The 26697-nt window shown below is 44.2% G+C and overlaps 1 protein-coding gene across 4 annotated transcripts in view; it reads left to right on the top strand.

Moving 5' to 3' along the window:
- Positions 1 to 26697, top strand: part of FHOD3 (formin homology 2 domain containing 3) — a 491472-nt gene that overhangs the window by 20613 nt on the left and 444162 nt on the right. The window lies entirely within an intron of this gene.

The following is a 26697-nucleotide window of genomic DNA, read 5'->3' as shown; positions in this document are numbered from 1 at the left end:
TTGGCTAGGCAGGCTCTTTTTTTGGTTACATATGAAATTTAAAGTAGTTTTTTTTCCAATTCTGTGAAGAAAGTCATTGGTAGCTTGATGGGGATAGCACTGAATCTATAAATTACTTTGGGCAGTATGGCCATTTTCAGGATATTGATTCTTCCTATACGTGAGCATGGAATGTTCTTCCATTTGTTTGTGTCCTCTTTTATTTCGTTGAGCAGTGGTTTGTAGTTCTCCTTGAAGAGGTCCTTCACATCCATTGTAAGTTGGATTCCTAGGTATTTTATTCTCTTTGTAGTAATTGTGAATGGGAGTTCACTCATGATTTGGCTCTCTGTTTGTCTATTGTTGGTGTATAGGAATGCTTGTGAATTTTGCACATTGATTTTGTATCCTGAGACTTTGCTGAAGTTGCTTATCAGCTTAAGGAGATTTTGGGCTGAGATGATGGGGTTTTCTAAATATACAATCATGTCATCTGCAGAGACAGTTTGACTTCCTCTTTTCCTAATTGAAATTCCTTTCTTTCGTTCTCTTGCCTGATTGCTCTGGCCAGAACTTCCAATACTATGTTGAATAGGAGTGGTGAGAGAGGGCATCCTTATCTTGTGCCAGTTTTCAAAGGGAATGCTTCCAGTTTTTGCCCATTCAGGATGATATTGGCTGTGGGTTTGTCATAAATAAATAGCCCTTGTTATTTTGAGATACGTTCCATTAATACCTAGTTTACTGAGAGTTTTTAGTGCGAAGGGCTGTTGAATTTTGTCGAAGGCCTTTTCTGTGTCTATTGAGATAATCCTGTGGTTTTTGTTGTTGATTCTGTTTATGTGATGGATAATGTTTATTGATTGTGTATGTTGAACCAGCCTTGCATCCCAGGGATGAAACTGACTTGATCATGGTGGATTAGCTTTTTGATGTGCTGCTGGATTCGGTTTACCAGTATTTTATTGAGGATTTTCGCATCAATGTTCATCAGTGATATTGGCCTTAAATTGGATAAAGAGTCAAGACCCATTGGTGTGCTGATTTTAGGAGACCCATCTCACGTGAAAAGACACACATAGGCTCAAAATAAAGGGATGGAGGAAGAAGATCTACCAAACAAATGGAAAGCAAAAAAAAAAAAAAGGGCACGGATTGCAATCCTAGTCTCTGATAAAACAGACTTAAAACCAACAAAGATCAAAAGAGACAAAGAAGGCTATTACATAATGGTAAAGGGATCAATTCAACAAGAAGAGCTAACTATCCTAAATATATATGCACCCAATACAGGAGCACCCAGATTCATAAAGCAAGTCCTGAGTGACCTACAAAGAGATTTAGACTTTCACACAATAATAATGGGGGACTTTAACACCCCACTGTCAACATTAGACAGGTCAATGAGACAGAAAGTTAACAAGGATACCCAGGACTTGAACTCAGCTCTGGACCAAGTGGACCTAATAGACATCTACAGGACTCTCCACCCCAAATCAACAGAATATACATTCTTCTCAGCACCACATCACACTTATTCTAAAATTGACCACATAATTGGAAGTAAAACACTCCTCAGCAAATGTAAAAGAACAGAAATCATGATAAACTGTCTCTCAGACCACAGTGAAATAAAATTAGAACTCAGGATTAAGAAACTCACTCAAAACCGCACAACTACATGGAACTGAACAACCTGCTCCTGAATGGACTACTGGGTAAATAATGAAATGAAGGCAGAAATAAAGGTGTTCTTTGAGACCAATAACAACAAAGATATAACGTACCAGAATCTCTGGGACACATTTAAAGCAGTATGTAGAGGGAAATTTATAGCACTAAATGCCTACAAGAGAAAGCAGGAAAGATCTAAAATTGACACCCTAACATCACAATTAATAGAACAAGAGAAGCAAGAGCAAATAAATTCAAAAGCTAGCAGAAGGCAAGAGAGAACTAAGATCAGAGCAGAACTGAAGGTGATAGAGACACAAAAAACCCTTTAAAAAAATCAATGGATCCAGGAGCTGGTTTTTTGAAAAGATCAGCAAAATAGACTGCTAGTAAGATTAATAAAGAAGAAAAGAGAGAAGAATCAAATAGATGCAATAAAAAAATGATAAAGGGGATATCACCACCAATCCCACAGAAATACAAACTACCATCAGAGAACACTATAAACACCTTTATGCAAATAAACTAGAAAATCTAGAAGAAATGGATAAATTCCTGGACACATACACCCTCCCAAGACTAAACCAGGAAGAAGTTGAATCCCTGAATAGACCAATAACAGGCTCTGAAATTGAGGCAATAATTAATAGCCTACCAATCAAAAGAAGTCTAGGACCAGACGGATTCACAGCCAAATTCTACCAGATGTAAAAAGAGGAGCTGGTATCATTCCTTCTGAAACTATTCCAAGCAACAGAAAAAGAGGGAATCCTCCCTAACTCATTTTATGAGGCCAGCATCATCCTGATACCAAAGCCTGGCAGGGGCTTCACTTTTTAAGACTGGGTTCCTGGTATATCTTTCTGGAATCAATACCTGTCAAGAAGCAGTGTGATACCCTCAAAGTGCGTTGCTCCTGAACCTGAGTAATTACCTGTAGTGTTTATTTTTTTGTTCACTCAACACATTTTCATTGAGCACCTGCTAAGCACTGGATTCTTTTAAGCATTGGAGAAATAACAGTGAAGAAAACAGGCAGAAATCCTGTACTTCAGGGAGCTTAGGTTCAAGTGGGAGAGATGATAAATAAAATGAATTGGCAAGGTATGTGCTGTGTTGGGAGGTGACCAGTGCCATCTCCCTCGGCCTCAGTTTCCTCATCTGCAAAATGAGAAAATGGGGCCACACCTCCAGTGTTCCTTCCTTCCACCTCTTCTCGAGATTTCCTGTGATTTTTTTTTTTTTTGCATCACTTCATAAGGAAATCTAGTAGTCTCTCTTACCTGCAGATATTCTCAATGAGAACACAGAAATGTTTCCAGCAATGTGGTTCTGCATCGTTCTTCTGGTGACAGTGACTGTGTCTCCCCAGGTGCATGGTGGGATGTGGTGTCATTCATAGTCTATCTAGGATGAGGCCAGGGCCCATCTGTGCTCTTGTGGGCCTGCTGAGCCCAGTGCTCCCATGTTTGGGCTATAGGAAGGTGGTCAGGTAAATAATGAGATGGGGGTCTCCTCTCTGTAATGTGTATGGGGGTTGGCAGGAATGGGGAGATGGGAGGAACCCAGTTCTCAGGACACAGCTCAGCTGGCATGACTTCTGGATAATGGGGCTGTAAAGTGATTTCTGTTTTTTTCTCTCCTGGCTTGGAGCTTTCTGCAAATGGGACTGCTGCTTATCTTCGGTAATATGTATTGTGCTTTTGGAGTATATATAGTGTTGCTTTCCCCTGGGCTTATATCAACTAATGAGTACCCACCAAATGCCAGTCACTGGGCCAGGTGCAGGGAATGTGAGGGAGAGGGAGTGGTAGACACTCCTTTGGGGGACTTGCAGTTGGCTGGTTGGGGGACTGCCCAGTGCTTGGGAGCGGTGACCAGGGCTGTGAGCCCTCCGTGCATGGTGCTATTTGTAGCAGCTGGAGAGACAAGTGGTGAATATGCGGGTGGGGGGGTGGGTACTTCCCATCTACAGAGGAGAGGACTTGCTTTTCTGTTTCCTGCATTCACTCTGCTGAGTCCTGTGAGTCATGAGGAGGGCGTGGGGCTGCAGGCGATGCCCTGTGCTCTCAGATGCCTCCTCCGTTGGAATCCCGAGAGATATTGTCCAATGACGTTGTCCTATGACAACAGTCAGAGGCAGGGCCACCTGGCTGTAGGACACTATGTCTTGGTGGCTTTGGAGTATGAATTTGTGTGGTTGGTAGCTGGGATGGAGTGTGAGCATGACTCCTCTCACCTCCCTCTCTGGCTGAGGAACCAGCAAGGCCACTGAGGTGGAGGGTGGGTTGGAAGGGTGGGGTCTTCTGTGATGGTGGGAGAAATTGGAGTAGAGGGATGACTGTGAGCAGGTGCCAGGTCTTGAGGTCAGGTGTGAGGAGGAATGGCAGAGCTGGATGGCACAGCCCTAGAAAGTGGAAGAGCAGCAAGAGGCCGGGAGGTGGGCCTTTTGGCCCTATGGTGCACTGAGCCAGGAGAACAGGCCAGAGAGCAGTCACCCCCTCTCGAGAGGGTTATGGGGGAGGAACATTCTTGGGGATCTCCAGAAGGGCAGAAAGTTGTCTGTTTTCTTTGCTGCTGAATCTCAGGTAAGGCCTCTTCGGTTGTGGGGGTGGGTGAAGGGGTAAGGCAGGAGCAGGTACACCAGTAGGGAGCCGGGGCAATCCTGGAGCCTGTGGACCCAAAAGAAAGAGCAGGTTTGGGGGCCAGGGGTTGGCAGGTTCCATGGGGGATTGGTGGGCACAGTGGGTTGGAGCTGCAAGATTCAGCCAGTCATTCCTTCTGCTGCTGCTCGTCACCTGCACCTGGAACCTCGTGCCCCTTCATAAAGCATGAAGCACTCTTAGCTGTTAGTGACCTGGTGGTGTCCTTTCTGTCCAGTCTTGTCCCTCCCTGCTGTCCACCTAAGCTCCTTGCATTCCTGGCTGCTTTGTGCTTGCTGGCTTTGTCATCCCTCTACCTCCTCCTCCCCATTTCTCCAATAGGGCATCCTCATCTTAACAGATCTGGCATTAATTCACTCACTCATTCATTCCACTGACACTTATTGCTGCCTGTTGAGTGCCAGGAGTGGCTGCTGGGTACTGCCACCTGCCAACCCTCAGGCTGGAGGGTGACCCTCATGGGTGCCCCATTGCTCTATGCGTGTTCTATGCAGCATGACAGCTCAAAAATGGCCTTTGAATCCCACGGACACGCTTGCAATCTCCCTGAGCTTCAGTTTCTGCATCTGTAAGGTGGGGATGATCACGCCTGCCTGAGAGGGTGGCTGTGAGCCTGATGTGCTTCGACTCAGGAAATGTCTAGCCCAGGGCTTGGCCCACTCAGAAAGTGGGTGCCCAGCTGCTGCTGCTCCTCCTCTGTATGTTATGTCAGGGCTGGGAGTCTCTGACAGGGGAAGTTGGGAACACAAAGGCCAGCAACAGGGAACACCGTCGAATTCCTCCACATAACACCAGGGCAAAGAAGACACTTGTTTTTTTTGTTTTTAATACTGCACTAGTTGGAAATATCTGTAAGGCAAGAGTGCAGATCTTGAGGAGGGGCTTCAAATAGCATCTTTTACTCACCAAATGCAGCACATTTTCTGGAATGCTGTGGCCCTTGCTAGTTTGGGGGTCATAGCCCCAGGCACATCAGGCATCAGGATGCCTTTACCTACTCCTTCTCATATTCTCAGGCTTTCCTTGTGGTTGGGTGACATGAAGCACTTGATCCCAGGGACAGAGGACTTCTCACCAGATTACCTTTCAGTTCTCAGCTCAGCTCAACACTGTTCTCTCCAGAGCACAAACTGCCAAGGCCACAGAAGGTGGGGAGTTAGGAGCAGGAAGTAAAGCATTCCTGTCACCAAGACTAATCTCTCTGTTGCCACACACCTACTCTCACCTCTTCTCCCCAGGTTTCTCTAAATCCTACCTCTTTCTCAAGATCATCCTCGACTACTTCAGTTTGATGCCCACAGGGGCACAGAGCCCCCATCAGCTTTTTGCTATAAAGTACTAGCTTATGGTAGACCAATCCTACTTCTGAAAAACAACTAGAAGAAGCTGAGTAGACTCTAAATAGTATGTAAGAAGACATTTAAACAGCTAGCCAGAACTTGTGGGGTCAAGACCCTAAAAAAAGGGAAAATTATTTGAAGAGAGCCCAGCATTCTCTGATGATTTTTCCCTTTGAGGAATTTGTTGATTCGTAAGTAGCAAAGGCTGCTTTAAAGTTACAGTATTCCCACAAGGATAGACAAATAGACCAGTGGAACAGCATGGAGTCCCAAAGCATAGCCACACACATGCAATGGGACAAGATTTGTCCTTTCACTAAATGGGACTAGGTCAGTTGGATATCCACATGGAAATTAATGCATCTTGACCATTATGTTGCAGTATGCACAAAACTCAATTCCAGATGAATCATTGACTTAAAGGTGAAAGGTAAAACAATAAAGCCCCTAGAAGATAACAAAGGAAAATGTATTTACAACTTTGAGAAGGCAAAGATTTCGACACAGGACAGAAAAACACTAGCCATAAAGGAATAAATAAGATCATTTTGAGTACATTAAAATTAAGATCTTCGGCTGGGTGCGGTGGCTCACGCTTGTAATCCCAGCACTTTGGGAGGCCGAGGCGGGTGGATCACGAGGTCAGGAGATCGAGACCACGGTGAAACCCCGTCTCTACTAAAAATACAAAAAATTAGCCGGGTGTGGTGGCGGGTGCCTGTAGTCCCAGCTACTCGGAGAGGCTGAGGCAGGAGAATGGCGTGAACCCGGGAGGCGGAGCTTGCAGTGAGCCGAGATTGTGCCACTGCACTCCAGCCTGGGCGACAGAGCGAGACTCCGTCTCAAAAAAAAAAAAAAAAAATTAAGATCTTCTGTTCATCAAAAGATACCCATATGAGTGAAAAGGCAACTCACAAAATGGGAGAAGATATTTATGTGTTATTTCTCTTTGCGTGTGTAAATATTCAATAAAGGACTCATATTCAAAATATATAAAAGGCTTCTTAAATAAGAAAATGACAGTCCAATAGAAAAATGGAGAAGAGACTTGAATAGGTACTCCGTTCAAGATGGTACTCAAATGACCAGTAACCTTTATTCATCAGGGAAATTCAAATTAAAACTATAGTGATACTACTGCATACCCACCGGAATGGTTAAAATGTAAGAGCGTGATAATTTTAAGGGTTGGAAAAGCTGTGGAACAAAAAGAACAGCCACATACCCACTTTTAAAAACTCTTAGGCAGTTATGAAGCTGAACATATGCATGGTCTATGACGTAGCAATTCCACACCTAAATAAAAACTCAACAGCTTTGTATATATAGATGCCCCAAAAGACATATACGAAACAGAGCAGTCTGTGTGATAGCAAAAAAAAAAAAAACTGAAACAGTGCAATGTTCATCAGTAGTGGAATTGATACTTATAGAATATTCATAGAATAGAATACTGTACAGCCCTGAAAATGAATGTACAGTTACATCCCTGCAACATCATGGATGAATCTCACAGATACATAGTTGCAAGAAAGAATCTAGACACAGGAGGGTACATAATGCACATTGATATATCAAGTTCCAGTATAGGGAAAACTGATTTGTAATTTTCTAAGTCAAGATAGCAGTTTACCTTTGGAGAGGAGGGGGTTTTGACTGGCAGGGAGTGGTGGGGGTCTCTGGGTGCTAGTAGTGCAAGCAGAACATTTTATCATCTGAGTGGTAGTTATATGGATGTGTTCACTGTGAGATTCATTGATTTATATAGCTTTCTACCTGTGTTATACTTAAATAATAAAGTTTACTTAAAAAATAGGTGTAAGTGATTGGTATAGAATACCTTGGCTTTTGTAATTTGGGAATTTGCTATCTGGAAGAGGAGAGGTGATGAGAAAGTCCCAGAAGTTTTTCAGATACTTTAACTTGAAGGTTATACAGCGGCAGGTTTATCCTTATCCCTGAGTGCAGCGAGTGCTTTAGCACTGTAGTCTCTGAGGAGCCTGAGGACCAGGAAGCAGCAGAATATCAATTCCTGTGGCCCTTTCTCTCCTTCAGATGCACTAGAGCTCCAACATCTTGCTTTATCCGTAATAGATGGTGCTAGTGGTGGGCAGGGTGCTGTGGGCTGGAGGAAGGAATCCAAAAGCTCCTTTTCCTCCTCTTTCTCCTTCTCTTCCTTCCCTCTCTTTTCTTCTTACTCTGTTGCAAAGAGTAAGAATTTTTGCTAGGCAACCTACACCCACAGATTAAAAGACAAAAGGACATTTACTTAAAGGACAGATGTAAATTAGCGTACGGGGACACAAATGCTAAGACTTCAGAATGTTGTAGAACCTAGACCCAGTGGGCAGTGCAGAAGGCTTCTTTGAGCAGGCAAGAATTCCATTGTCAGAATCTGAACGAGAAGTTTTAAAAACTTTCTTCAGGGAAAGAAAACCTCATTTGGTTTAACAGCACTGATTCCTGCATGCCAGGGCATAATTGGCTCCTCCAGGAGGTTGTTTATCTATGCAGTGGTATTGGCTGGGATCACTCAGCAGTCAAGCCATGTCCCGCTTTTGTGAGCATAGTGGTCAAGTCAAAATAAAAAAATGTCTTTTGCAAGCCCTGGGGTTTTCAGTCTGACCCCTTCTTGGTAATGGGAAAGTCAAGGAAAGAAATAACAAGAAACCATTGAGTTTATGGGAATAGAAAGATTCAAATATGCCTGCCAGTGGCATAATTAGATCGACTTCTAATTTTCCTTTATATCTTTCTTGTTTTCAAGCTAACCAGATAAGTTAAAAACTTATTTACTCTTAAAAACATTGTCCTAATAGAACTTGCTCTTGATTCTTTTTTAGTGCTGTTTCTCATGTATGAAGTCAGAACTGAAAATTCTGTTCACTGAATTAACAGACAATATGTTTAAATGGTGTAGACTTTTCGCCACATATTTCACACTTATAAAGTACTTCAGGCCAGGCGCGGTTGCTCATGCCTTGTAATCCCAGCACTTTGGGAGGCTGAGGCAGGAGGATCTCTTAAGCCCAGGACTTTGAGAGTAGCCTAGGCAACAGAATGAGACCCTGTCTCTACAAAAACATAATTAAAAAAAATTAGTAGTCTCAGGTACTCGGAGGCCGAGGTGGGAGGATCACTTGCGCCTAGGAGTTTGAGGCTGCAGTGAGCTATGATCGCACCACTGCACTCCAGCCTGAGCAACAGAGTGAGACCTTGTCTCTTTTATTTTTAAAATATAAAAAATTTAAAAGGTCCTTCAAATTGCTATACTTCTTGAGAAAACAATACTGAATTACTTGGTTTGTGAAAAAGTCCAAAGAACGTTCCTGGCTTAGGAAAGAGAGACTCACCAGGAGCAGATACCCAGCCCAACTGCCTGTGTTGCACTCTGCATTTTCCCAGCTCGGACTTTGGCATTTTACATCCAGTGATTCAAGAGTTTTGCCCTTGCCGGGACCGGTTATCTTTGAACCAGACAAAAATAGGCACAAAATCAGTTGCTTTCAGTGATACCTCTGTAAAGTACGTCATGAGATTTCTTTGAATTGGGAGATTTTCCCGCTAATTTAGGAAGCAGCTGAGGAGGCTCTCCAAGGCAGCTCAGATGTTTCACCAATTCCCCAAGAGTGACCTTTCCCCTCAACAGTGCTGAAATCATTGACTTCATCACCTTTGTTTTGATTGTTAAAAATTGTATTCATCAAAGATAAAACTCACTGGAGTGCTGACAGAGCCCCATTTGAGTTTTTGTGAAGATTAGATGAATTAATCCAGGAGGGGCACCTAGACTGATGCTTGGAATGCAGTAAATTATTAAAAAATGGCTTATTGTGTAGGTATTAGCTTGGTGCAAATGTGCGGCCTTTGCCATTACTTTCAATGGCAAAAACCACAATTACTTTTGCACCCATCTAATATATTGTGAGCCACTGCCAGATGTTTTACCTACAAAATCTCAACTCCTCACAATGACTCTGCAAGGTGGTTGGTAGTATTTCTCATTTCACTGATAAAGAAGAAGAGCATCAGAGAAGTTAAGTAATTTGGGTGAGGTTACACAGCTGGTGAACAGCAGTGTGGGCACTGAAACCAAGTCTTTCCTCCCCACTGCCATCATCTCTTTCTCTTTCTCAAATTGCGGTTTGAACCTCCTGGAAGATTTATAGCAGTTTTCTTGTGGGATGGAGGGGTGGCATGACTTTTACAATTTGAAAAATGCTTCTTTGTGCTAGAGGTTGACAAATACTTTCTACAAAGGGCCACATACTATTTTAGTATTTTAGGCTTTGTGGGCCATACAGTCTCTGTTGCAATGACTCAACTCTGCCATTGTAGTGTGAAAGCACCACAGGCAATACTTAAACCAATGTGTATGCCTGTGTTCCAATAAAGCTTTATTTATATAATTAGGCTGTGGGTCAGATTTGGCTCATGGGTTTTTAGTTCTGTTCTCTTCAAGCCCTCCACATCCTTAGGTGCTTCCACTTCTCTGTTAATAGCATCACTGCCTGTCTTCCTGGAAGCTTTCCACTTTATCTGTTCAAATGTCAAAGTTGCACCCTCTACTAATGTTTGAGAGCTGCCATGTGCTGGGCACTGGGGAGAGGGCAGCGGCCAGGACAAAGTTCTTGACTGCATGGACCTGGTATCTGGTGGGAGACAAGTGTTTGGCAGGTGGTGAAGATAAAAGGAATAGGTGAAGGGGACAGAGTGACAGGGATCCTTTTTCATGTGGGGTAGCCCAGGAAGGACTCTGAAGACAGGGCAATGGAGCAGAGTCCAACAGAAGGGGAGAGAGGAGACCACATGGCTCTGGGTGAGGAGCATTCTGGGTGGGGGGCACAGCAAGTGCAAGGGTCCTGAGATGGGAGTGGGCCTAGCGTGTTTGAGACACAGCTGGGAATCCAGAGTGGCTGGAGTGCAGCAAGGAGAAAGAGGAGCTGTGCAAGGGAGTCAGACCGGGAAGGGGAAGTCCATAGGGTCTGTGTGTCATTGTAGGGCTTACTGGGGTCAGTCACAGGGGAGTTTTGAGCAGCAGAGTGTCCTGATCTGACTTATACCACAAGGGATCCCTCTGGCTGCTGGGTGGAGAGAGCCTGTAGGGTGATTAGTGGTGGCTGCCAGGAGCCTCACTAGGTGGATGATGTTGGAAGAAGCCCAGAGATTCCTGAATATATCATGAAGACAGGGCCACGTTTTCCCAATAGATTGCAGTAGAAAGTGGGAAGAGAGGGGTCAAGGCTGACTTGAGGTTTTGGCTGAAGCAACTGGAAGGACAGAGCTGCCCTTCACTGAGTTGGGAGACTGTGGGAGAGCAGGTTTATGGGGACGACGAGGACCTCATTTTATGTGTTTAAGGTGGGGCTGTCAGTTGGACTTCCAAGTACAGATGTCAAATAGGCCATGGATTCTCAAGTTGGGAGTTCAGGCTGGAGCCATACAGTGGGGAGTGAGCAAGGCATAGATGGTCTTGGTCTTTAAAGTCAGGGCTGGCTGTTGTTGCCCAGGGAGCGAGTACAGAGAAAGTGTGGGAAAGATTGGGGGATTCTTGCCCCGAATCCCCCACCTCTGCTGATTTCATGCTCCAAGGGTCTTACCTAAAAACCACTTCCGTTGCTTCCTTTTAAGTGAGTTATCCACAGGGCTACCAGGGAACCCTGGAGTGCAACACCAGCTGTGTCCCACCCCACTGAAACCTCTGGTATGTCTGCATCACCCACAGAAGAGTACACAAGCACCTCTGTCTCACGTGATTTGTCTTATGTGTACCAGTCTGCCCAGCCAACCACTCTTGTACCCCCACCCCCAAATTCTGCCTCTGAGCAAAGCAAAGTGAAGTACTGTTGCTCTTGCTGCCTGTCCTGGTGTTCATGGCTCTTCCCACCTGGAACCTACTCCCTTACCCAACAGTATGTAATGGCAAGTAGCCACTGTGCCAAAGACTTCAAAGATCCTAGAGTGGAGTCATTGTCATGTAGACTTACATCTTTTAAAAAGATTCTCTCAAGATGATGAAGAAGGTGGTGGGGGTATAGTCACAGGCCTGCTATGGCCCTCTCAGTCTGGGGGCTGCAGTGGTGGGGTAGGGTGGTGTGGTGAGGCAGGATGAGACTGGGGGATGCAGAAAGAGGGAGTACATGAGTTTCAGCTGTGAAAAAGAACTGGCTGAAGGAAAGGATGAGGCCAGCTGGTATTGTAGCCCTGCCTCATAGTGAGCAGGTGCCCAGCAATGCAACAGATGTCTTGAGGATGCCTGCATGGACCCAAGAGCCACATCCCAGCAGGAGAGAGAATTCCAAGAGAGAACTAAGGCAGGGTGCCCAGGGTACAATTGGGCCGATTGTCATCAACCTGAGACTTAGAGAGGGCAAATAGCTTTCACTTGCATATGCTAAGTCAAATCAATTGATAATGCCTACCTGGGGTGCCATCTAGGGGTGAGGTCTCTGAAGAAAGAATGCAGTGATTGATGACTCAGGTCTACCAGGGAAGGTGTGGGGCCAAGTGTTGGCCATTATGAACTGACTGACAGCCATCCCTACTGAGTTTAGGAGGGCTTAGCATACCCTCATACACCCGGGAGGGAATCATGTTGTGTGAATTACACACCTAGCTTGAAATTAACCAACTTAACCAGACCTATTAGTTTTTCTAAAATGGAGTAGGGCAAAAGTCACAGGTTTTCTCCTCGCTTGGCAGTGACCCCTAACATTACGTCTATGTCTTACATCATGGAGTGAATAACTTGTAAGCTTCTTGACATGTGAAAACAAAGCATCTCAGAGAAAAGATATCCAAAGTAGCAGGAGATTTCACCAGAAGGAAATAACATTTGTGAAAGCATTCTGAGTACTGTCAAGTGCTCTATAAATGTAAGGACTTATTGTGTGTTGCCCGAGGAGAACCAGTTCAGCATAATGCTCACAGTTACAGGAGAGACTTGCCTTGTTACTTTTCCTTCCTACAATTAAGTTTCTTCTCTTGGAATGTGAAGAGAGCCTCTGCGGATGGGGTTTGCCGGAATGGGTAGCTCCTTGCTGATGGGGGCAGGCTGAAGGCAGGGAACCGTGGCATGCAGGGCTGACCATCCATCGTTTTGCTGGCTGGTGTATCCAGGAGGGATCCAGCCTGTGAAAAGCTGGCTGCTGCCACCAGAGGTAGGCAGGGTGACTTGGCTTCATGCAGGGAGGCCAAGATAGTCACTTTCCTGCTGTGCAGCCTGCTGTGCAGCCTGCTGTTTATGGGCACGATCTTTTCCCAGGAGGAAGAACTTCTTGGGAAACCACATCAGGGTTAGGGGGTCTTGGTGAATGCAGCATCAGCTGGAATCCTTTTCTGATGAGTGAGTGAGTGAGTGAGCAAGCAAGCATGGAATCAGATCAGTGGAAAGCACATGGACCTCTGTGGCCCAGAGTGAGCATGCTCATGTGGGGCTGGCCTGCCCTGCCCCTGCCTTTAGATGAGACATTCCTTGCTGCTCCCCAGGCTCCTCTCCTGCTGTTCCTGTTCTGATGACAGCCAGATCCCACCTGCTTCTGGGCGCAAATCTCTTTGTAAGATTTTGCTTGTTCTGATTTCCTCCAAAGAGGTGTGTATCCAAATCTTTCCCATTTTCTTTTGTAAATGGGTGAAACTCTAAACGATAAGGTACAAATAATTTTCTCTGCTGGCGTTTGAAACAGGCTACAAAATACTCTGGCATTCAAAAAAAAGTTTGGATTGACTAATAGCTTAAGAATATTCAAGAGGAGGGTTTTAGTCACTCTCTCAGCCTTTGTATATACTTAATTGACAAAAGAATTGGATTGTCAGGAAGTGCACTAGAAGTGAGTCTCTCTGCTTTATACGAGGCCTCTTGTTCTTCTGAGAATACTGATGTCAGTAGATAAAAGTGGCAGAGTTTACTGGCCTGAGCTCCCCACTGTAACTGTAGGGCTTCTGTGGGATGGATATTAGAGGCAGTTCTTCTGCTACAGCAGTCTGGAGCCAGTCGGGAGTGAGAAACCACACAGTGATCTAAACAGGGAAGTTTAATATGAAGAATCATTAACCTATGCTAGAAGAGTAACTATAGGATCAAAGAAAAGTCTATGGTCCACTAGGGCTGAGGGTACCAAAGGAAAGACAACCTTGGAAGGGGTTCAGTTCTTGTTGGAGAAGGTGTGGTTGGGTGAGGATGGCAGGGAAGTTCGCCGATTTAGCCGCTCAGCAGTCATGGGGCAAACAGGAAGCAACTTCCCAGAGCTCAGGAGGAATGGGGGAGCTGCAGCTGGTGCTGGTGTGTGGCCATGCAGGGGAGTGGGGCACTGGTGCAGGCAAGAGCCTGGAGTGCACACAGATAGGAGGACCATGGGAGACAAACCTGGGGGCAGGGGATGAGTGAGCAGAGGGAATCAATGTGATGGTGGGTGGGTGGACTAGAGCACCAGCTGTGCATACTGAGAGGTGATCGTTGGGCTGTTCAGGGCCCATGAGGTTGCTGGAAGAGGGAACCTTCTGGGTGTGAGGCTGGGGAACAGCCCTGCCTGGATGCCCTCCTCTCCTCCTCACCAGTCCCTTCCTCCTGCAGTGTTCCCCTCAGCCAGAGTCCTCTTCTGAGAAAGCTTAACATTGTGCTCACTGTAAAGGAGAAATGCTTGGAGGAATTCCTTCCATTATTGCAGAGCATGTATTGAAGGATGAATTTGGAGCTGAGAGGCAATACCTTGCTAACTGGCATACCTGGGTTGCCTTCCCTGCAGCAGCTGTGGCCCCAGGATGTCTGTGGGGATGTAGGCTGCCCCTTCCTCCAGGTGGCCCTATTTATTTCAGAGTGTGGCTCACATAGGGGCTGGCTCTGCTTGCAAGGCTTGTCTTTAAGGCTTTGCCTTAAGAACAGAGGCCTAGAGGGAAGGAGACATGATTCTCTCTCACATGGCCTGCTGACAGCTCCAGCTGAAAGGAACTGAGCTGGAGCAGGCAGGTGCTCCTGCTAGAGATGTGTGTGACTTGAGGAACTTAACTTGACCCATTTTGGTTCTGGCAGTGTCAACTCTGGCTCACAGAGGATGCCCCCCTCTCTGCATTCTCTTCAACCCAATGCAGGTGCGAAACACTTGACAGATGTGTGTTTCCGTGTCCTAGACAACTGGTCCCATCACAGCTTGAGGAGTTCCTGGAAGGAATCCTTCTTATTGGTGCACCTGCTAGGCAGGTTCTGTGCCTGCCTCTATGAACTCCCTGGCTCAGGTTGGAGTGGGTAGGCATGCCTATAGCGGTAAGGCAGTTGCCAGGGTTGGTTTTGCTTAGCCTCCCTCTGTCTGAGCCCCAGCCATAGATATTCTGACTTAGCTGATGAGAATCAGGGTTGTGACATCATCTCCCCAATCCCTCACCCCGCGCCATGTGGTTTTAAAGTGCAGCCAAGGTGGGAAGCCCTGATTTGAACCAGACTCTGCCCCCTGGGGCAGGCCACCTCTTGGCTTGTGTACTCTTCTGTTTACTTGTGTGCCTCATTCATGTTTGCTATGAACATTTTGAGAGCAAAGATTGTTTTCATTCTCTTTTCACATCTGTCTCCCACACTGCCCTTAGCCAATGGCAGCCTCGAACTTACACTGCACCCACCAGCCTCGGTTCCCTGGAGCAGTGGAGTTGATGGTGCCTCCAGGTTTATACTGTAATCGGCATAGAAACTCACTGTCTCCACTGGGAGATATGACTTTCTAGACTTTATCAGGTTCTAATTTTTACTTGTCAAAGGAGGGAGTGAGGAAATTTAGTCTCAGAGAGGATGGCTGTCAGGCAAAGACAGCTGCTGCTGGCTACCTTTGTCTTGGAACCTTGACCTGCTGACATGGAGGGGTGGTTGTTTGTCAACTGGAATTCTTCTCCAGGAGTTTGTTTACAAACTGCAAGAATTCCATGTAGTCTTCACTTAATTTGGTGGGAAGGATCCAAACCATTGTAAAGCTAATCCAGAGGAATGTACAATTCTGCCCTTCTGGGTTTATAACCATTTTTGCCTTGGCAGGATCTAACGTGAGCTATCATGGCCATTTCCAGATGTGAACAGTCCACCACGTTTACACAATCCAGTTGTCCTCCCTGCAGTGGGGTGTGGGTGGAGCAGAGTCATCCGTCTTTGTTTAACCACAGCTCTCAAAGTGTGTGGTTCCTGGACCAGCAGCTTCAGTGGCACGTGGGTACTTATTAGAAATGCAGAATTTTGACCCCACTGCCACCCCTCCTAACCTATTAATCCTGAAACTCTGGGGGTGGGATCCAGCGCTCTGTTGTAAGAAACCCTCCAGTGACTTATCCATGCTTAAGTTTCAGAACTGCTTCTCTATTCAGTAGTCAACCTGGATGGACACCTTAGCACATCACAGTCCCACCTGTACTTTTTCTTTTCTTTTTTAACCCCCAGGGCTTTATCTGTATTCAGCCCTCTATTCTCCATGTGTACCTTTTGAATCAGATCCATATTCCTGGCCAAGGTCAGATATGCTGCCTTAGTGAGGCCTTGACTGACCCCTGTCCTCCAGCAGGTCTGCTCAAGCTCTTGCATTCTCTCTCTGACCTCTGTTGCGTGTGGTCCCCCCACATCAGCAGCACTGGGCTCTTGTTAGAAACGTAAAATCCTGGCCCTGCCCCAACTCTGTAGGTAGTTTCTATCCACTTTAAAGGTTAGCAAGCGCTGATGAAACCACTCTGATTGTGTTAAAATAAGTCAGTTTTTTATGGATTACATTTTTAATAATACTTATTCATTAGGAAAAAAATGGGACATACAGAAAAGCCCAAGAAGCAAAGGCACCCAAGTTAAGGAGAGGCAGCTCTTTCCATAGACACTGACATGAGCAGGCTCTCTGGGTATCCTTATTAAGTGCCGGTCTCACTTTTGTTCTAGGAGGAGTGCTATTCAGATGACCTGTTTTTGAGACAGAAGCCATCCTTTCAACAACAGCTAACACCATGTCTTACACAGAACAGATGTTCAATAACTATTTAAGGACACAAAGAGGGGGTTTTAAGCATTCACTGCTCCTGTAAGGGTATTGTCTCTTTCTGGAGACTGGAGTGTCCAGAATATTAATGAGGTAGGTCAAGGGTGTTTTGGGCTGAGCTCAATCTTCATTCGGTGATCAGAATGTCTCAGTCCGGCATCTCTGTGGTTGTCTTTCCTGAGGGACAGTGAAGCTTGATGAAAAACTATTGCATGTGGCTCTCATTCCCGGCCAAGACTGCTCTCTGTACCAGAAAACTGACTTTCTGACTTACTGGGAAACTAATGGATAATCTGATTTAGGTTTTAGTGGAATCAAAGTGTGACTGAGAGAGGGTAGAGGGAAAGAGGGAATCGTCCTGTCTGCCCCTCTGGCCCAAAGATAAGGGACTAATTTATTCCTGTAAGGAGGCCTGGCAGCTGGTGAGAGGTGTTCTGAAGTGCTCCAAGGGCCACCTTCAGCCCAGCACCCTGGCTGTGTGCCCCGTTCTTTTAGCAGTTGTGCCTGAGGCCTGTCCCTACCCCTCTTGGCCTTGGGAGCAGCTGCAAATCTCCAGGGCCTGAGCTAGGCTCATGGATGCACAAGGCAGCCGCCTAGGACAGGGGCATCTAATCTTTTGGCTTCCCTGGGCCACATTGGCAAAAGAAGAATTGTCTTGGGCCACACATAAAATATGCTAACACCAAGGATAGCTGATAAGCTAAAAAAAAAGAAAACCTTCAAAAAATCTCAAAATGTTTTAAGAAAGTTTATGAATTTATGTTGAGCCGCATTCAAAGCTGTCCCAGATAGCATGGAGCCCATGGGCCGCAGGTTGGACAAGCTTGGCCTAGTAGAAATGGCTGTGACCTTGGAATCACAAACTTCTGGACCTGTCCAGCATTTCCCATTGCCCAGCTTTGCTGCCTGGAGGAAGTGTCCAGCTTTCCTCAAGTGGATGCTGCTGCCACATCTCTGTTCCTGGCCTCCAAGTATGCAGAAACTTGGGTGCCCCTGTGCTGTGCTCCTCACGTGCCTCTGTTGCTAGACAGGGGTGGCTCTGAACAGTAGGCACAGAGGAACTAAAGCCTGAATGGTTCCTGCCTGTTCAGCCATTACCTTCCACGAGGGTGGATGAGGCTGTGTGAAAACCAGGTTATACTCGTGCACATGATGGCACGGGCATCTCGCTGGGAGAAGAGCACGAACGCTGTGGCAACCTTTTAGGACATACGACGTGTTCTTACACCACACACATCTGGTGCTGCAGAGTCTGCTTGGCCAGAGCATTTCTCATCAACATCTGGGAAGGATTACTCTCTGTCTAAAACCAAACCGTGTGGTGGCCATAAGAAACTGCATGTTTAGGCAAATTATAAAGTAAGCAGGCGGTAGTGCTCATGTGTGCACCAATATGAGGATGACGGGTATGAATTGTTTTCCAGAAAATCTCAAGTCCCTTCACCTTGAATATGGAACCGGAAAGGAACCTGAGTTGAGTCCTGTCACAAACGTGTCACTGCCTATGACCAAAAGCACTTGGACCACTTCTGGGGCCTGAAGAAAATTTTGATTCTGACATTTTAAAAGCCATCATTATAGTATGCATTTTAGCTGTAGAGTATCTCTAGATCCCAATAAGATGGTGACTGATGACAGATCTGAATCTCACAGATGATAATCTATGAATTCAGATTTCACAGTGGATTCTCACTAGAAAATAGACTATGTTTAAAATGTTCATTGACCATCCTCAGCAACCTTAGATTGAAAATTAATTTTGGCTGAGTGCGGTGGCTCACGCCTGTAATCCCAGCACTTTGGGAGGCCGAGGCGGGCAGATCACCTGAGGTCAGGAGTTCGAGGCCAGCCTGGCCAATATGGTGAAACCCTGTTTCTACCAAAAATACAAAAAAAAAAAAAAATTAGCCAGATGTGGTGGCATGCACCTGTAATCCCAGCTACTTGGGAGGCTGAGGCAGGAGAATTGCTTGAACCTGGGAGGTGGAGTTGCAGTGAGCCAAGATTGTGCCATTGCACTCCAGCCTGGGCAACAAGAGTGAAACTCCGTCTCAAAAAAAAAAAAAAAAAAAAGGAAATTAATTTCTATGTCGAGCACAGTGGCTCACACCTGTAATCCCAGCACTTTGGGAGGCCAAAGTGAGTGGATCTACTTGAGGCCAGGAGTTTGAGGCCAGCCTGGCCAACATGGCGAAACCCCATCTCTACAAAAAATATAAAAATCAGATGGGTGTGGTGGCGCATTCCTATAGTCCTAGTTACTAGGGAGGCTGAGGCAGAAAATTGCTTGAACCTGGGAGGTGGAGGTTGCAGTGAGCTGAGATTGTGCCACTGCACTCCAGCCTGGGTGAAAGAGTGAGACTCTGTCTCAAAAAAAAAGAAAAAAAAAGTTAATTTTTATATTAAAGGTCAGATTCTCCAGACTCACAAATGAGCTAACTTGGAACATTCCCAGAGTCATGTACTGACTGTTTGTATTTTTTGTTATAGAAATGCACTTTCTGCACAGTGAATGCAATCCCCAAACACACCAGACCTGGTCACAGTGATAGCCCTGCCCTGGGCTGGTATATAACGTGAATAATCCTGGAAGAGGAGTGGACTTTTTCTCTCCAAACCTTTCTCAAACACAAACTGAAGATGACAATATGTGTGGGGGTTTTTAGGGAATATTTACTTGGGGCATGTGACATTACAAATGGCAGCATTTCGCTTTTGCTGTCCCCTGCATGTGGCTCTTTGGAAGGGCCATCCTTCAGCATCCTGGAGCTCCAGGGGTGACAAGTTCTAAAGACTTGTGGTCCTCTGCTCATGAGCAAGGACTATGCTTGTTTTTTTCTTTCTTTTTTTCTCTTCCGATTAAAAGTGTACAAGTTGTAATTTAGAAATACATGGATGCCTGTGGATTTTAAAATTGGATTTTAAAAGTTGTGGCAGGGAGTACAGGGACCAGTCTTTAATTACAGCTCACACCAACCCTATACTTTGTGATGCCAGGTTGGGGGAGGCATCACCGCTGAACAGGACTCCCGTAATCTGCATCTCAGGCATCTCACAGTGGGGCTTTCTGTTTGTTCTGGAGACAGAATGGAGGAAACAGAGGGGAGGCAGTGGATGCTGACTTGGGTATCTGGGACTCTGAGGATCTTAAAGGCAGCACAGCCCTCAATGAGTAGAGGTGTTTGGTTGAGGGGTTTTCAGCTGATCACTAAACCAGGGCTGTTTTGTCACAGAGTTAATGAATTACTAAGGGACTGGAGTAGAGTCAATTACACTGCTGATTTCATGCTGCTGACCTTGAAATCCTCTGGTTATTGAGAATGTGGCAGGTAGAGAACATTAGTGTTATGTACAGTTGAAACTAAATGAAGAAACTGCACATTTAATCATATTGCATCTGAGGAAAAAGACCTTTGCGTCACCTGAACCAGGGTCCAGATATGTAGTAGAAATGAGCCAGGCAGGCAGGTGGCTCTGGATACTTGGTAGCATGTGCTTGGAATGGAGGGCAGTACTGCTCAGCCCAGCCTCCCTGAGGCTGCTGTAAAGGACAGCCCAGGGTTTCTGGATGTTTCCAACCTTCAAGAGAAGCTGGAAACCTGGCTTTTTACATATTGTGCCTTTACTTTTAACTATTGGCAGCTAACCAAAAGTATTCTAAAATGCCGTGTGGGTCACACCGAGTGTGGCAGTGTTCTGCCAGTTGCAGAACCCTGATGTCCTGCAGGCCCCATCGTTTCACAGCTGTGATAGATAACAGGCTGGCCCAATATTCTGCTGCCAGCTTGGCTCTGAGGCTGGCTTTCTTTATCCCTTAAGGGCTGTTTTCTGTGGATGCTATGGAATGACTCGTGAGTTCTGGGTTTTCCTGGCCAGCAGGCAGCTCACCCTCTAGTATTCTTAAAAGCTTTCCCTAGAAGTCTGCAGTCACAGCCAGCTGGACTTCCCTGAGGTGTGTCTTCTGCTCCTGGGCCTTTGTATCACAGATGCCAGGTGGAGCTAGATTCTTGGCCCATTTGTGGTTTTCCCTGGATCTCAGTGGGCCTACCCTTGGAACCCGGGATATACTCACTTAGCCTGAAGGGTGCCATGTGAATAAATGTGACAAAGTAGGAAGGAGAGCTGGGCACTGGCTACAGAGGGGAAGTTCTGAACAGATTGGGACTCCTGAGTTTCTGCTCTTGGTTTTCAGCCTAACCTGAGACTTCTGCTCTCCCCCTGCCCAGGTGAGATGAAGTGGTGGTGTCTCTGGCACCTTTTCTCAGGGTGGGGCCCCAGGTTCCTGCATCAGATCACCTGTGGGTGGTAGGAAATGTGCCATGTCCCGGGCCCCACCTGCTCAGACCCACAGAATTAGGATATTGGGGTATGTTCCAGGAATCTGCACTTTAAATGCTCCCAGGAGGTTGATGGAGGGATGGCAAGGGCACTGGGCAGTAGGGCCTTGTGATTCCAAGTCATGTTCTATGGGCCCCACCATCCAGGAATGCAAGCAGATGAGGGGAGGTGCAGCCAAATGGCTGCTTCGGGCTCACAGCCCAGAACCCAACAGGAAGTGTTGAGTGGTGGCCTGCCCTGGGACCGACTCCATGGGTGTGTAACGAGTGCAGTTGCACAGGGCCCCATATGCAGAAGGGGGCTCTGCACTTGGAATTTAATGCTATGTGGCTATAGTCTTGAAATTCTTAATTTTATTTTTGAAGTTGTGTCTTTTAAGCAAAGGCCAATGGGACAGTGGAGCAGGTGCTGGGGGCTTGGCGCTTCTGCCTCCCTACTTCCCTGTGATGGGTGGTCTGCTGCCCACTCCTCACCCCGCCCAGGGACTTCTGCTGCTCTTTGCCCAGCAGGGGCTGGGTGCAGGTGCAGAGAGAGTTGGGGTTGGGCATGTTCCTCATGTGCAGAGTGGTGGGGCTGGGGCTGTGGACACCTGTGAAACTCTACATATGTCCAGTGAGTATCCCCGTGCCTGAGGAAGTACAATAGTAAAGAGCTGATTTTAAAAAACACCATGGGAGGTCAAAAGAGACTGCTGACGAAAGGAGAATGATTTTTTTCCTGCTTTTTGAACATTAGGCTCCACATTTTTGGTTTATGCTACAAATTATGTAGCTGGTCTGAGTGACCCTATGCATAAACCCTGTTCTTGTTGGATCGACTTTATTGGTGGCTCACATTAATGAAATAATGTGCCCCTTCCCCTAGGTTTTTGCTTTCTCTCCCTTTCACCAACTCTTCATTCTGATAATACTGAAAGTCCTTCATATGTTTAGTTTCTTTATACATTGTAGTATTCTTGTTTGAATGAATGTGAACAACAGGGATTTTTAAATATAAAGCAGTAACATATTAAAAGTCCTTGTAAACTTTATGCAAGAGCTTTGATGATTTAAAGAGAATCAGTAGGAGTTATCCTATTTATGTGGTTTATCCAATAATTGTTCAATTTTTAACTGCGTGAATTTGGTTATGTAGTTTAGCCATCTAGGAGTGGTTTGCACTGCCTCACTTTGTTAGGCAGGATAATAATAAATAAGCAGGATACGCTTGGGACCCGCTGTGTGCTCTGTGAATGTTTGCAGAAGACTAGGAGGTGGGGATTGGAGCATACATATATTGGCAAAGGTTTTTATTGTTTGAAGGTTGAGCAGCTGGTAACAGTAGGCCTAATTATTCCAGATGTTGTAGTCTGGGTTTCACTTGACCTCTCATCAGCATTTTCCTGTTGACCATGTTCTATTTGAAGCACTCTTCCCTTGGTTTGTGTGACAGCTTTCTCTTGTTTTTTTTTTCTTCTGGTTTTCTCTGGCTGCTGCTGCTCAGTCTCCTTTTCTTTTCTTTCTTTTTTTTTTTTTTTTTTTGAGACAGAGTCTTGCTGTGTCACCCAGGCTGGAGTGCAGTGGTGCAATCTCTGCTCACTGCAAGCTCCGCCTCCCGGGTTCATGCCATTCTCCTGCCTCCCAAGTAGCAGGGTCTATGAAGGCAAGTAGAAAGTGAGGAGGCTGAGAAGTTAAGCAGAGCTAATAGTAGTTTCATTCTGCTGGGGAGAAAAAAATGGAGATGGGGGCTCACCAAGATAGATGGATTCTGTTCAACATTCCAGGCATTCAGTTGGGACCCCTAAAAATTACACCTTTGAAATAAGGGCTAACCACACACATAATAGGGCATACAAACACTGAAACCCAGTTTTGAGTGAGTTTAATCCTTGTATGGATTAAGGAGATCTATTCCTATGGCTTGCAATAAGCTAAGGAATATCCTGTCTGAAGGAAAACATCCAGAACCTCTAAATGTTTTAATAAACAAGGACTACATTCAATAAAGATTTATTTGATATATCCAGAGTCATGACCAAGAAAAAAAGGCCACAGAAACATCCATGTGATCCAGGTAACAGAATGATCAGATATGATCTCTAAAGCAATTGTGATAAATACATACTAGAAAATAGATTAAGATAAAGAATTTTAACAAAACAAAATAGAGATACACAATATAAATAATCAAATGGAAATTTTAGAAATGACAAATACAGAAACTAAGTATGGAGTAAATGGTTCAACAGAAAATTAGACAGAGATGGAGGGAGAATTAATGATCTGGAATACAGGTCAGTAGAAGATATTAAGACCAATTTATGAAGAGCAGAAAATGGAAAATGCAGAAAGGAGCATAAGAAGCATATGAGTCATGGGTCTAAAATATATGTATTAAAATAACAGAATGGGAAAAGAAGGAGAAAGGACAGCAGCAATATTTGAAGAGGTAATGGCCAATTTTCTAAAATCAACAAATGACATCAAACTGTAAGTTCAAGAAGTGCTGCAAATACTAGATAGGATAATTACAAGGTAATCTGCACACAAGCACACTATATTAAAACTTATGGGAATTAAAGACAATGAAAGTATTAAATGCAGCTAGAGAAAAACAGATTATCTTCAAAAGAGATATATCAGACTTAGCTGATGTTTAAACCAAAATGATATAAGCTAGAAAGCAGTGGAATAACAGTTTCAGAATACTCCAAGAAAATAACTGCTAACCTAGCATTCTTTATCTAGCAAATGCATCCTTCAAAATGAAGGTGATATGACACTAAAAGCACAAAGAACAAGAAAAAATAGGTAAATTGTACTTTATCAAAGTTAAAAACTTCTGTGCCTCAAACAGCATCATCAGAAAGTCAAAAATAATCCATGCAATGGGAGAAGATTTTTGCAAATCATATATCCGATAGAAGACTTGTATTAGAATATATAAGAAGCTCTTACAACTGAACAACAAAGACAAATAACACAATTTTAAAATGAGCAAAAGATTTTAATAGCTGTTTCTCCAGAAAAGATATACACATGCCCAATACATACATGACAAGATGATCAAAACCATTAGCCATCAGGAAAATGCAAATCAAAAGCATGAGATATCATTTCACATTTATTAGGATTGCCATAATAAAAAGGGCAAACAACAACTAGTGTTGGTGAGATTGTAGAGAAATTGGAAACTTCAGACATTGCTGGTGGGAATGTAAAATGATACAGCCACTTTGGAAGATGGTCTGACATTTTCTTAAAATGTTAATGACCCAGCAATTCTGCTCCTAGGTATATACCCAAGAGAAGTGAAAGCATATGTCTACATAAAAACTTGTACACAGACAAATGTTATAGTAGTATTATTCATAATAGCCAAAAAGTGGAAACAATCCAAATGTCCGTCAGCTGAGGAATGGATAAATAAAATGTGATATATCCATGCTATGAAATATTATTCAGCAATAAAGGGAATGAAATACCAATAAATGCTACAGCATAGATGAAGCCCATAAAACATTATGCTTAGTGAAAGAAACCAGTCACAAAAGACCCCACTGCTATAGTTTGGATGTTGTCCCCTCCAAATCTCATGTCAAAATTTGATTCCTAGTGTTGAGGGTGGGCATAATGGGAGGTGTTTGGGTCATGGGGATACATCCCTCATGAACAGATTAATGCCCGTGGTTGGGGGAGAGTGAGTTCTTACCCATATTTTTTCCATGCAAGAGCTGGCTGCTAAAAAAGAGCCTGGTGCTTCTGTCCCACCTCTTTTGCCTCCTCTCTTACCATGTGATCTCTGCACATGCTGGCTTCCCTTTGCCTTTTGCCATGAGTGGAAGCAGCCTGAGGCTTTCACTAGATGCCCAGTCTTCCAGTCAGCAGGATTGTGAGCCAGATAACTCTTCTAAAATTATAAATGACCCAGTCTCAGGTATTCCTTTATAACAACACAAAACAGACTAAGACAACCACATATTGTATGATTCCACTTACATGAAGTGTGTAGAATAGGTAAATCTATAGAGACAGAAAGGAGATCAGCGGTTGTCAGGGGCTGGAAGGTATATGTGTGGGGGAATGAGGAGTGACTGCTAATGGGTTTGTGGTTTATTTTGGGGGTGATGAAAGTGTTCTGAAATTCACTGTGGTGATGGATACACAACTCTGTGAATATACTATAAGCCGGAGAATTATGCACTTGAAATAGTTGAATTATGTGGTATAAATTATATCTCAATAAAGCTGTTACCCCCAAAGTGGGGGTGAAATCAGGATGCTTCTAGAAAACAGAAACTGACCAATTTTGTTGTCAGCAGACTCTCACTAAAGAAATACTAAACAGAGTTCTTCAGGCAAAAGGAAATTATTATAGATAGAAGCACAGAAATGCAGGAAAGAATGAAGTGCAATAAACAAGGTAAATCTAAGTGAATATTGACTGCCCAAAACAATACTACTTCATGCGATTTAAAATACATTTCTCAATATCTCAAAAGGTATAGCTGGCACAGTGACACACACCTGTACTTCCAACATAATGAAACCTTGTCTCAAAAAAAAAAAGTATAAATCATATTAAAGTGGTCTTGTGCCCTTAACATTGTCTGAGAAGTGATGACACTAATTTAGAGTAGTTTTTGCTGAGTCAAGAAGGCATATTATCTATAGGATAAATCACTAAAAGGCTTAATAAAAGAATGTGTACCTGTGAATAAATAGAATACTAGAAAGGCATACAGAAGAATAAAGAATAGTAGATTAAACCAAATATGGCAGGAAAAGAGGAAAAAGGAAAGTAGAACATGCAGATTAAATACTAAACATGCAGATTTGAACTCAAACATCAGCAATCATTTTAAATTAGCAGTCTTTGATGATATATTTTTATTAAAAATTATCAGATTAGATGAAAAAACTATATTCCACTTACAAGAGATACATCTAAAATATATGGGTACCAAATATTGTATAAAGGACTAAAAGAAGACTATCCATGCAACACTAACCAAAAGAAAGTAGCATGCCTGTATTAATAACAGACGTACTCTTTAGGCAGGAAACATTACTAGAGAGAAGGAGGAAACCTCATAGTACTAGGAAGTATTTGTCTGCACCTAATAACTGAAATAAATCCAATATTTACAGAATGAAAAGGAAAAATAGAAAAATTCACAGTCGTATGCCTCTCTATAGAACAAGCAGGTAAAGAGCAGTGAGGATGAGATTTAAGCATCTCATTTAACAAGCACTGCAACAGTTAGGATACATTATTTTCATGTATTGGGCCATAACACAAGTCTCAAGAAATTTCGAAGAATTCCAATCATACAGAGTATGTTTTTTTTTTGATCACGGTGAAATTAAGCAAGAAATCTACTATAAAAGAAGCTACTAGAAAATCCCTAAATATTTGGAAATTATTTAATATAGTTTTAAATAATTTTTGGATCAAAGAAGAAATCCCAGTGAAATTTAGAAATTATTTTGAATTGAACATAATGAAAATATAGCACATCAGATCCTGTGGACTATAGCTAAAATTTACTTAGAGGAAAATTATAGTCTTTTTTGTATTTATTTATTTATTGAGACAGTGTCTGTCTCTGTTGCCCAGGCTAGAGTGCAGTGGCACGATCATAGCTCACTGCAACCTTGAACTTCTGAACTAAAGAGATCCTCCTGCCTTCGCCTTCTGAGTAGCTGGGACTACAGGTGTGCACCACCATAC

The sequence above is a fragment of the Nomascus leucogenys genome, chromosome 4 (assembly GCF_006542625.1).
Source record: "Nomascus leucogenys isolate Asia chromosome 4, Asia_NLE_v1, whole genome shotgun sequence".
Classification (NCBI taxonomy): Eukaryota; Metazoa; Chordata; class Mammalia; order Primates; family Hylobatidae; genus Nomascus; species Nomascus leucogenys.
The sequence above is the reverse complement of the archived record's forward strand: the minus strand, read 5'-3'. Positions and strand labels throughout refer to the sequence as shown.